The sequence below is a fragment of the Microtus ochrogaster genome, linkage group LG2 (assembly GCF_000317375.1).
Source record: "Microtus ochrogaster isolate Prairie Vole_2 linkage group LG2, MicOch1.0, whole genome shotgun sequence".
Taxonomy (NCBI): domain Eukaryota; kingdom Metazoa; phylum Chordata; class Mammalia; order Rodentia; family Cricetidae; genus Microtus; species Microtus ochrogaster.
In genome coordinates, this window is record NC_022028.1 from 10527114 (window position 1) to 10539999 (window position 12886).

General features: G+C 38.9%; 1 protein-coding gene across 25 annotated transcripts in view; it reads right to left on the reverse strand.

Annotated features, from left to right (window-relative positions):
• Rims1 (regulating synaptic membrane exocytosis 1) overlaps positions 1-12886 on the reverse strand; it is a 473457-nt gene that overhangs the window by 71692 nt on the left and 388879 nt on the right. The window lies entirely within an intron of this gene.

Below are 12886 nucleotides of genomic sequence, written 5' to 3' on the forward strand. Positions count from 1 at the left end.
CAACGTCATAAACATTCCCAAGAAACTGTGCCAGCCCTGGTCAAAGTGATCTGCTAGGGTGTCCAAACATCTGTTTACATCTACTTACTTCAAATTTCCTTGTAGGTGCCTGATTAATCACTGTTTTTACTGTTTTGAAATTCCCCTATACCCCAACTAACGAATTCAAAAGTTGTATACTTTTACCAACTCCTAAACTGCCAAGGCTTGTTCCACTCTGCTTGCAGCTTTGCTTTTTAAAAACCCATTATCCTGAGAGCTCATGGCCATTCTCCTCCACCTGCTGTGTCGGAGTGATGGATTACAGTTCCCATTAGCTAATTTGTAATCCATAAACCCCAGTGTGTTTGCATCAGATACCAGCTAGTGATGGCCTTGTTTGGGGTCCCATGACATAGGCATAACAGTGTCACCATGTCCTTTTCAATACCCAGAGTTTAACAAAGGTGTTGTTGTTGAACTCAGCTCCTCTTGCTTGGAAGACAAGAACTTTAGGACTGTGTTGCCCCAGTTCCCAACTCTTCTAAGTTTCCTAGAGAAAAACAGGCATTATCTCAGGCTGCCTGTCTTTGTGGGCCTGAGTTCAATCTGTCTCCAGAGCACACCACTTGCACTTCTGCTTTTCAGAGACTGCATCTGTTTGGTTTATGGAAAACATTCCTTCCGCATGACTAACTCACTAGCCAGAGGAAATCAAAGGCAAACTCTGAAACTCTTCACTTGCCAGATCCCGCTTTCTCTATCAGTTGCTGAACTGAACAGCCATTTCTTCAGCCCCATAATACCAGGGCTCTCTGCTCAGGTGCTATTTCCCATGCTCCCACACTGAAAAGCACCCTCAGACCAAAGTGGGGTTCACGTGGCACTTATCTTGTGTTTCCCTTCTCTTCCAGTGTTTGGAGAATCTCAAATTACTATTTTGTTGCTTACAAATTCTGCCAGATTTTCTTCTTTGCTCTTGTTTAGTGTTTACAGTTTTGAGTACTCTGCCTCAAATTGTGTTGTCATCCCTGGGGTAGACTGGGCCATACATTACACTGCTTGTTTTTAATAAGGGCAGAATTATTAGACCAGCTGCATTTTTCATGAAATATTCCAGATCCTAAGTAGTGAAAACATATATTGTACAGTCAGACTCTAGCAATAGCTGTCTTCCTTCCTTCCTTCCTTCCTTCCTTCCTTCCTTCCTTCCTTCCTTCCTTCCTTCCTTCCTTCCTTTCTTCCTGTCCTTTTGTTTGCCGTGTTTTGCTTACTTTTCCATCCAAACTCTCCCACACAACCCTCCCCACCCCCCTTCACATTCATGGCCTCCTTTTTCAGCAATTGTTATTGAGTTGATCTCACCAGGGTATCCTGATTCTGCACAGAATGTCAGACCTGCCCTGCTTCACTAGAGGGCAAATCTGTAACTATTACTGGTAAGGCATCATTCCGAGGTTTGTTAGTGACAGACACCAGCAAGATACTTTTGTTGGACTTTTCAAAGTTATGAGATTCAATTTAGTGAATTGAATTTTATTTAACACCTGTTTAGACCATCCATTCCTGAGATCTCTGCTCATTTTGATGTCAATTTGTCAAATTTGAAAGCTGATTTCTTTATTTTTTTTAACTTAGTGATGTGGTTATTTTCAGTTTCATGTTAGATTAAGTTCTAAGTATTTTATTATAAAATTAGAGAGACCCAATAAAAATCAATCATTTTTAACTTTAAATCTATAGTTGTAAGGTATATTTATGTAATTACAGACATTGATGACTTATTTGCACCTGTATTTCAAAAGCAACAACATGGACCCCATAAGGTGATAATTGCTTCTTACTAGGGAGAGATACAGAATAGTCTTAGAAAGTGATAGAACACAGTAGAGTGATAGAAACAGCAGCTAGGTATGGCAATAAAAACAGAAAAGAAAATACACATGACTCCGTAGAGATCAGGATCATGTCAGCTTTGTTATGTCCTGGGATAGTCACTTTCAGTTATAATATCTGCATAGAAGCAGTCAACAAATGAATGACTAAACTAATAAAAAATGAGGCACACGGAAATCGCTAATTAGTTAACACTCTCACTATCAGTTAGCGGCAGCTCCAAGATGAGCACTGGAGATTAACGTCAGAATAGAAAGCAGACCTTGGGGAAGGTCTGACCTCATGCTGTTTCATCATGGGACATGTGATAACAAGGTCCTCTTTATTCAACCGTTACTATCGCATGCCTGCTATCCTCTCTGTACTGAGCTCCCCTCTGTTTCACAATGACTTGCTCACTTGGATACGAGCTCCTTCTGTTCTCATCCCTCACATTACATCTTCTCATGACTCAGTTTCCCAGCTCTGCTCTGCCATCTTTCCTTCCTTAGTGTTTTCCAGCCTCAGCTCCCTTCAGCTTCACCCTCTATGTTCTTTAAACGAAGGTCCATTTCAGGATGCAATAGAGCTCTGCCCTGGCTGTTGTTTCCTTCTTGGGATAAATGCTCCTGAAAATGGATTCTTCTCATGCTGAGCAAGTATATGCTTTTCTAATTTATAATTTCTTTTTTTTAATATTAAAACTTTGTGTGCAACTGCTTTGAAATGGTGGGAACAGTGACACATCACATATGTACCCCTTTCTAGAAACCGTTTGGGAGATAGTATGTAGGCTCACTTCATCTCCTTACATCTGGAAATGACAGGATGCAGAGAGGAGGAGGAGGAGCTGAAGCATAGAGCTGAGCTCATGATAAATTCTGGTGTCTCCTTTACCAAAGGCTCAAAAGAGAGCCAAACGCAGGCCTGTCATCAGATGAGGAAAGTGTTCAAAGGTTGTTCTGGATTAGCAAGGTAAAATACGAAAGAATATGCACCTCAGGCTAAGGGTACACTGTGCCACCATTTCCAGTGAGTGCTTTTTCAAGAAATATTCCAGAATGAAGATCTAAGAGGTATGAAAACTGACTGTCAAAAAATGAGGTGTCAGTATGATGTATTTAATAGGAAATAATATGAATTAATGAAAAAGAATCAATATAATAAAAACATGACATAACTTATTTAAGTAAGGAAGGTGCTCGTGAATCTAATGTGTAAAACAGCCCCATTGGACCCTCCTATGAGCATGTACAGGTGGTTATTGAGTTTAAATTTGCTGTTAACAAAATATTAAACACTAAATTACCCACCAAAGATGCAAAAATGGTATCATTAGCAGAATATTCAGGAATGGAAATGAAATAAAAATAACTTTATTAAAACTAACCGTGAAAGTAGAAAAATTAAAATTTAAAAGGAGAAAATAAGATAGTAAATATAATTCTAAATCTTTCAGAAATGAAAATGTATGCCTTTCCCTAAACACCCCACAAAATAAACAAATAGATGGTAGAACACTAAATGATGGGAAAGTCAAAATGTAGAGAAAGAGTAAAAGTTCACAAGATTAAACAAATACATTTGATCACTAAAAGAATACTGTAAATGTATGTATGAAAGTAATTCAGAAGTTGACAATGGAGCATTCAATATGCTAATGGCTCCAATTTCTCTCAAATCAATTTTCATATTTACTATAGATCACAAGGTGTCATTTAAAGCAGGGAATATACCTATTTTAAAATTAATATGTAGGGAAAAAGGCAACAAACAATAAAAGACTAAGGATGAAGCCAGGAGATGTTCCCATGATATTTGTCATACAGTTACAGCAAACTATGTTAATTATGATAATGGAACACTGGTGCAGAAATAGATATGAGACACAGGAAATGTTGGTAACACAATGGCTGGAGCATGGTGACGACCTGGCCAATCAGAGAGCTGCCACTGGAATCCTCAGATGCTGAGGCATGTCACACGCATGGGGGATGAGGTAAGGTGGGTACCAAAGGGATATAGCTAGCATGATCATAGCTGATTTTTTTATTAATTTTTATTGAGCTCTACATTTTTTTGCTCCCCTTCCTGCCTCTCCCATTCCCACTTCAACCCTCTCCAATGGTCCGCATACTCCCAATTTATGCAAGAGATCTTGTCTTTTTCTACTTCCCTTGTAGATTAGATCTATGTAAGTCTCTCTTAGTGTCCTCATTGGTGTCTAAGGTTTTTGGGATTGTGGTTTGTAGACAGCATATTTTCTTTGCCTTATGTTTAAAAACCACCTATGAGTGAGTACATGTGATAATTGTTTTTCTGTGTCTGGGTTACCTCACTCAGAATAATGTTTTCTAGATTCATCCATTTTCCAGCAAAATTCCAGATGTTGTTATTCTTTTATGGTGTGTAGTACTCCATTGTGTAAATGTACCACATTTTTCTTATCCATTTTTCGGTTGAGGGGCATTTAGGTTGTTTCCAGGTCCTGGCTATGACAAACAATGCTGCTATAAACATAGTGGAGCGCATGTTCTTGTGGGATGTTGTATTTTGTTGAAAGCTTTTTGGCATCTAATGAAATAATCATTTGGCTTTTATTTTTCAATTTGTTTATGTAGTGGATTATGTTGACAGATTTTCATATGTTAAACCATCTCTGCATTTCTGGCATGAAGCCGACTTGATCATGGTGGATGATGGTTTTGATGTGTTCTTGGATTCGATTTGCCATTATTTTATTTGTTATTTTTGCATCAAGATCATAACTGATTTTTAAGCTTGTTGGCTGGTGTATGTATAGACAGTTATTATTAATAATACCTTTATTTTCACTACTATATTGTAAATTAAAATCTTTTCAGGTGAAATGGAGGAAAATAATTTGCAGCTTGAGCTTATGGCTCTTACTCCTTAATTCTGCAAATCACATGAGTTCAACAGGCTGCAATTCCTTTTATATTTATTTTCAAATGATATGACTAACAATTACATCACAGCAATAGTGATCCTGCACAGAATTTATCTGTTAGAATATCTAGTACAAGCAAGGTGACTCAAGTTTAATCCCCAACATCCATAGAGAAAGATGTATGAGATATAGTATACTTCTAATTCCAGTTTTGGGGGACCCAGAGAGAAAAGGATTCTTGCACTTAGATGGCCAGCCAGAGTAAACAAACTTTGAGCCCTGGATCTCTCTGACAAACCTCGTCTCAAAAACCAATGTGGGTAGCTCCCAAGGGACACCTAAGTGTGACCCCTGCACTCCGCTGGCATGTGCACACACTAGTACACGAACAAGTGCACACACACACACACACACACACACACACACACACACACGTACTCTTGCCACGTAGATTCTGTAGAAAAACATACTTAATAAAAATAATTTAAGTCATGTGTATAGTAATGTAGACATTGTGGATTGAACCACAAATTATGAATATGATAGATGAAGATTGTGATGTTTGTGAAGCAATGAGTCCAAATGAAAGAATAACAATGTAACCATTCTACATAACAGGTAAATAGCTACTAAATAAGAATTTTATTGCCGAGCAAATGAATATTCAATACTGATAATAATTTATGCACGGATTTATTAAAATAATGAGCTACCAGTGTTATACTGTACTGTAAACAGCAATGATCAAATATGAAAATATATACATTCACGTTCAAAGAACATGAACATTTCCTTAAATGCTACTTTCTTAACCATTTTTCTTTGCTTCAGTCACCACCCAGAATCAGCTATATTAAAGATGCGCAAAGCTACATCAAACAACAAATAGCTAGCTTAAGGAAAACCCGACTTGTTACAAAAATAACGCAGCTATGAGGAGGTAAAGTTCTACCAGTATTGTGAAGGTATAAAATTTCTCTGTACAGTTATTTTCTATAAACTTAGATATAGTCTGTTGAGTTTGTGTGTTTGAACACTTGGTCTCTAGTTGGTGGGGTTGTCCTGGGAGGTTATTGAATCCAGACACAGTAGAGCCTTGGGATTTGAGGTTTACAGCCAGGCCTTACATCTGTCCTTGTTCGTTTGCATTCATTCATTCATGCATGTATTCATTCAATCATTGATTCTCTCCTTTTCTCCTTCTCCTTCTCCCACACTGGTTCTCTGTTTCCTTTGTAGTTATGAAATGTAACCACTCTGCTTCCTGTCAGGCCAACCTCACTCTCCGGCCACCATACCTTTCCTGTCCTGATGTACTGGATCCCCCGTCGACATGTCAGTCAAAACAAACCATTTCTTGTCTAAGTTGCTTTTGTCAGAGTATTCAATCATAGGAATGAAGAGTAATTAGGGCACTCACTAAGATCTAATTGCCATTTCCACAAACATATCTCATCCTGATAAGATACTCCTGGGTCGTTTCAAAGTTTGGCAATTTCATTACCTGTGACAGAGTGTTTTGTTGTCTATTTTACAGGCAGTCACTAACAGTACAGAATTCAACAAGACAACCTGGTTAATCTCTCACAAACTGGTAGAACACAAAGGTAACATTAATGCCGACAGATTGGTTTTGAACTCTATTGTGTTCGCTTTGTTTCAAAGTATACATTAATCTGCAAGGAAGGCCTAGCAGAACAACTCCCCATTCACCCCAGACATTCTGCAACTGGTCACTGTCAAGACTGTTGCTTACTTAGAGTCATATGTCTGCAATATTTTGCTATTAGATGACAGGACATAATAATTTAGGTTGCGGTGCAATTGCAGCATTCATAGGGTAAAGAAGAATGCTATAATAGGTTATTACTTTATTTATTATGCAGGTGAAGTGGTTTCTAGAGAGCAGATGGAATATTCTCTCCACCTCACAGCTTGAATTTATTACTACGGAATAAACTTGATAATAACTTACCAACCATGAACTGCTAAAACTCAGAAGAAGATGCTATGGAGGAAGACAGGAAAATCAAGGAAAAAAATTTGTCTCAGATGTGCCATATCTAATATCTTCCCTGTACAAATTTATCCTCTCTTTGTCATCTAATTGCTTATTAGTATATTTTAGACATATAAAATTAAATTCGGGATTACTAAAGTAAAAGTCCCTCTCTCTCACTCTTGATTCTATTAGATAAAACAACTAGAAGCAAAAAAGGTTTTATCTATTTATGAGATATTTAAAACAGTTTCCCTTCCATTCATATGCAATTTTTAAAAACCCCTAAGGACCATTTCATTGGATTTCTATAATAAATGAACAATCTATTAGGGTACAAGGAGATTTTGAAATGATTTTTGTATCCATTTGCATGCATGACTGTTGTGATTTCCAGAAATACGAACCATTTTGTTAGCAATTTTTGTTACCATTTTTAAAAGCCACAAATAAATACAAGAATCCACCTCTCCTTTGCGTACGCTTCCTAATATCAAAGAACAAACTTGTAAATGTAAAGTTATGATAGCTATTTGACCATGGGTGATGATGGTTTTAAATCCTTTTATAACTTTCAAACTCTGAGTCCAAAAAATAATTGCTTTCAATGAAAATAAAAACCACTCTTCCAGAAGTGGATGATAAAAGAACGAAAATTTGTTTGCATCAGACCGTTCTGTCAGTTTGATTGTAACAATGCATCCTGAAATGCGATGTCAAGTTTGATAAAGTCAGGAGAAAACAGACTATAAAATTTGCTGCTGTGAAGTTGTTGGTTTTGACAAATCTTCTAAAATTGTGTAATGTTGCATACGTACTATATGCTAACTGACTGTACCATGGGAGGAGAGAAATAGAATGTTGCAGTATAAAGGGTTAAAAAGGAATAATGGATAGGAGGTGTTAAATTTGGTTGGCTGATTGGGAAGGCAGGGTATTAGTGAAACTACATGGATGGATAAATAAAAATGAAGATCTTTTGTTAAAGTCATATGGAAACCCCCCCACACACACATACACACAGATACCCTACTATGAGGTAGCAGTGTCCCTACCAGACACCATAGGCTAATATACAAAAAGCTCAGTGATAGGGATTGGTTACCTCTTTGAAATCTATTGGCCGATGAGGTCCCTCCCATAGATTTTCATACATTACAGGCTATTGCCCATGCTATAGTTTCCCTCCAACAGCTGAAGGTAAAACCCTATTGCTGTAGTCACGAGGTACTTGAGTCATAGAACATGGAGAAAGCAAACATCATTCTTACTCAGTTGTGAATTCTGCCAGCTGCAATAATGACTGGTCTGGGAAGACCTACCCACTGCTTGCAAAAGCGACACAAACATCTGTGAGCAACCAACTTGTGTTTTTATTGGATTTATCCTACCCCACAAGATGAAACCCATAATTGGCACTATTACTGGTCCAAGAACCCATGGCTAGACAGGTCAAGCACCTAAGGAGAAACTACTACTATTATTCTAAGTGGACACAGTATTAAACCAATTTCTTTTGATTTATCATTACAACCGTAGATTCTTGCATCTCTTAACCTTCATTAGAGAAGATTCTTCTTGCCGCTGATGATCATTCACACAGAGACTAATAAGGAGCCAAGGTGCAGAGAATAAGAAACTAACGATTTTTAGCCATAAGGAGTATGTCAGGCCACCTATATCATATTACCCCCTTCGAAGGCTCAGGGATCATTGGTGAAGAGAGGATGTAAAGGGTGTAAGAGCCAGAGATGACAACAAGGAAACAGTGTCACCCAGAAACAGCAGAGCAGCTGCACATATGAACTCACAGCAGTGGTGACAGCTGAAGACAGACCACCAAGTCTCAGTTTGGGGAGGGGAGGGAGGCACAAAGTCTTACCCTAGCTGAGGAGTTATTGTCAATTGCCTGCTGAAGAGAAAGGGAAAGTCTGTTTTCTTTAAGAGTATAGCCAAGGTCAAAGGGAACCCACAGAAACAGCTAACCTGAGCTTGGGGGAGCTCAAGGACTCTGTCCCTAGAGAACCTGCATGGGATCGAACTAGGCCCTCTGAATGTGTTTGACATTTGTGTAGCTTGGTCTGTTTGTAGGGCTCCTAGAAGAGGGGTCAGGACCTGTCCCTGGTGCTTGAATTTGGTTTTTGGGGGGAACCTGTTTCCCAAGCTAGATTTACTTGCCCAGCCTTGATGTAGGGGGAGGAGCTTGGATGTGACATGCTCTGTTCAAGTCCATGGGAGGCTTGCCCCTTTCTGAGTGGAGTCAAGAGAGGAGGAGTGGATGGGGAAAGCATATATAGGAGGCAGGGGGAGGGAACCAGAAGAAAGCAGGGAGGAGACCTAAGGTTGGTAGGCTAAATAAATGAAAAAAAAAATTAAAAAAAGAGTATAACCTCTGGTAAGTCAATCATACTCCATTGGAAGGCTACACATCTAATAGTATATGGCAACATAAATTGGACTTGAGTTATAAAGAGGAAGGGGGACACAGAGTTGGGTAAGGAATACAGGTGGATCAGGGTGGAGTTGCGGGTAGGGGTTGATTATGATCAAAACACATTGCATGAAATTGTCAAAGAAAAAAGTAAAATATAGAATTGTGTAAGCTCTGGAAAAGATTTTAATATTATGCTTATATTTGCTGTTAAATTTTGTTGTTATAGAAAACAGCTGAAATTTCTTTGGCATGAATGAAAGGGATGCATATAAAGGTGAAAACATGTTTAAATTAACCATGAAAACTGACCTCCTTTTAAAGATGAAGACAGAGAAATCAGAACGTATATAAATGTTTGGCTTCTAGTAAATGTATTATGTCGTGTGTTTATGAGTTCAAGATAAGTATAGATTGTATGATTGGGTAGATGATAAAGGCTAATGTCAGCCGTCTTTCTCAATCACTCTCTGCTTTTTAAAAAAGGAATCATTTTTAGTATAGACACACACACACATACACACATGCATATAGTTTTCAAGATGGGGTTTTTCTGTGTAACTTGCTCTGTAGACCAGGCTGGCCTTGAACTCACAGAGAACTGCCTGCCTCAGTCTCCCGAGTGTAAGGACTAAAAGCGTGCGCCACCACCGACCAGCCGTTTTTCTTATTTTTAATTATTTTTCTGGGTATGTGTCTGTGTGTAGGCACATACATATATGAGAACAGTAGCTTATAAAGATGATGAATACCCAGGACCTGCAGTTACAAGTGGTTGGGAGGTGGGAACCCACTCATCCTCTGCAAGACAGAAAGAACCCTTAATCACTGAGCTGGTTCTCCATTCCTTCTTCCTTCTTTTCTGAATAAGATTAGTCACCAAATCTGTAGCTTCTTGTTTTGACTGCACTTGATGGTCAATAATCCCCAGGGATCTTCTTGCCTCTGCTTTCCCAGCTCTGAAATAATGCACACACTGCTGCACCCACATTTTTGTTGGCTTCAGGGTACCCCAACTCAGGTCCTTTTGTTCAAATGGCATGCACTTTACTGACTGAGCTATTTCCTCAGCTTTAATGTACACATTTTTATTACTAATTATGATACATACTCCTGTCTATACCAATCATATATTGTACTCAGACACAGAAACATCTTTAAGAACAAGTTAGGCCCAAAGAAGCTTCCATATATAATTATACACAGAATGCATCAGAGATACTAGATGTCAAGCCCTCATTGATGCCTATTATGTGGGGTATTAAGTATTGATTCTATCTTATTAAAACATCTTCACCTTTGTGAACAGTCTGTAACCCATTTCTACAACTTTTAGGTAATTATATCTTCAAAATATTTACCCTAAAACAAATAATGCAGTCTGGTTTCTCTTCTTTCTGCACTTTCCCAGAAAGTGAAACTGAAAACATAAACTATGCTTTGCATTGTTTTGAATAAAATATTTACTGTATCAAGAGAGGAAAACAACAAGAGGACTTCAGATTGAGCACACCAGACGTGGACATGTCTGGAGGAAGGCACGATCTCTTTCAGCTCACGTGCAACTGCCTGATCATATCCGGATGAATCCCCGAATGAACTATGGATGGAGTACTTCCTGCATGCTAAACATGCAGTAATCAGGTTTGGGTATTTTAAGTGACAATATCTGATTGTGTTATATAAAAAAACAAGGCCATGTTAGATGATTTCTATTTATAGACCTTCCTGACACATTAGATTTTAGGGTGACTTTTAGGGCAATAAATTGACTTTTAAGAACTCCTATAATGTCCTCTGAATTCTTTTGCTAGCTCTCCCAGTGAAGAAGACATGAGGCAGCACATAAGAAAATGGTTTACATCGTGTTAGAATGGCAGGGGGTGTACACAGGTCTCTGGAATGTAAGGTAAGTGTTCAAACATTAGGCATAACAATTAAAAATCCCCCTCAGTTCTTGGTCTAAGTCTTACACAATAATACACTCTTTAGAGGAATAAAGTCCTTACATATAATAGGAACTCAAAATGTTGATATTAAATACTTTCTATCACTGAGATTGATCGATTTGCCCTTTTTTCCAATAGTGGCTTTAAACATAAAGTATTTAAAAATCCATGAAGATGTTAACTACTGGATAGAAAGAAGTGAAGAATCAACAGTTACCATTCATAGAGTTTGCAATAAGAGCGGAGAGAGTATTTTCAATGGGAGACAACCCATGCCTCTTCTACTTCTACCCTGGTTAGTAACTGCTTTGCATTACAAACTCAGCCATCTCAAGCTTTTTGGAGAGGGTTGGTGTTGGCAGCAAAAAGCAATGTAGTGTCCTGTGATGCGGTGTGCGAGGGCCTCTTTGTATGTGTTGATTTTTATTTCACTTTATTTTATGATATGGGTGTTTCACCACAGAGGTCAAAAGAGGACACCAGATTCTATGGAACTGGAATGACCAACTGCTGGGAACCACCATATGGAGGCTGGGAAATGTATCCTGGCCCTCTGGAAGGGTAGCCAGGGCTCTTACCGTCCGAGCCCTGTGTATTCTCCAGTTCCATGTGTATTTTGCATTTATGTAGGTACATATGGGAAATAATATAGAATAATATATGAAAGATTTTCTAGCTTTGGCAAGTCAGGAGACTGTGACACAAAACATGGGATTGGTAGAAAAGTAGGTCTCATCCTAGCTACAGAGGAAACTTTCTTAGCTATCACATCAGTTTACTTAAAATTCCAGTAACTAAGGGTGTTAAGCTACAGATCAGGGGAAGGGTAGAAACAGGAAGCTTAGATGGGCTGCCAGGAAGCAAGTCTTCTATGAGCTCTTCAGAGGAAGCCTTCTTCCTACAAGTTTCAAATCAGAAAGCTCCGGAGTCAGGATAAACAGATCTTTGTGCTTTTACTCTTTGCTTAGTCAAGCACTCAGTTTTCCTTTATGGTTGGAATTTCCCCCTCGACTGCACTATCAACCCTCCCAACTAACACTCCTAGTAGGAAGTCATTCCCTATGCGGGATGCCTTGCTCAGCCTTGCTGCAGGGGTGGGGGAGGGGCTTTGTTGACTCCTAATGGGAGGCCTCACACTTTCAGAGGGTGGGTTAGGGAAGGTGAAGAGGAGTAGGAGAAGGTGAGGGAGGAGGAAATGTGGCTGATGTGTAAAATGAATAAAACATTTAAAAGGAAAAAAAAAAGCAAATCACAGTCCACCGTTAAGCTGCCTGCAGTTTCTTTTCCTTCCTCCCCTGTCTTGATAAAGTCCTGGCAATTGCTCATCTAGATCATGATATCATGAAACTGTTAAAAAGATCATGGTTCTTCCCTCAGCATGGAAGTAATGGGGCTGGAAATCCAAGGGGAGATTTCAGGCTACAATTTAATGTGCAGCAAAATGTGGAATTTAGAGTTATGGAAAAATATTTGTCCCTATTTTTAGCATTCATATTTAGTTAGAAAGCCCTTCTACTCCCCAGATTGCTTCTATAAACTTCTGTTTTCAAAAACAAGGCTCAGGCTGGACAGCGCCTGATGTCTGAAGTCCTTTCTATGTGGCTTTCTTCAGGGCACTAGTCACATAAGAACAAAAGAACACTTAGTGCCGGGCGATGGTGGCGCACGCCTTTAATCCCAGCACTCGGGAGGCAGAGGCAGGCGGATCTCTGTGAGTTCGAGACCAGCCTGGTCTACAGAGC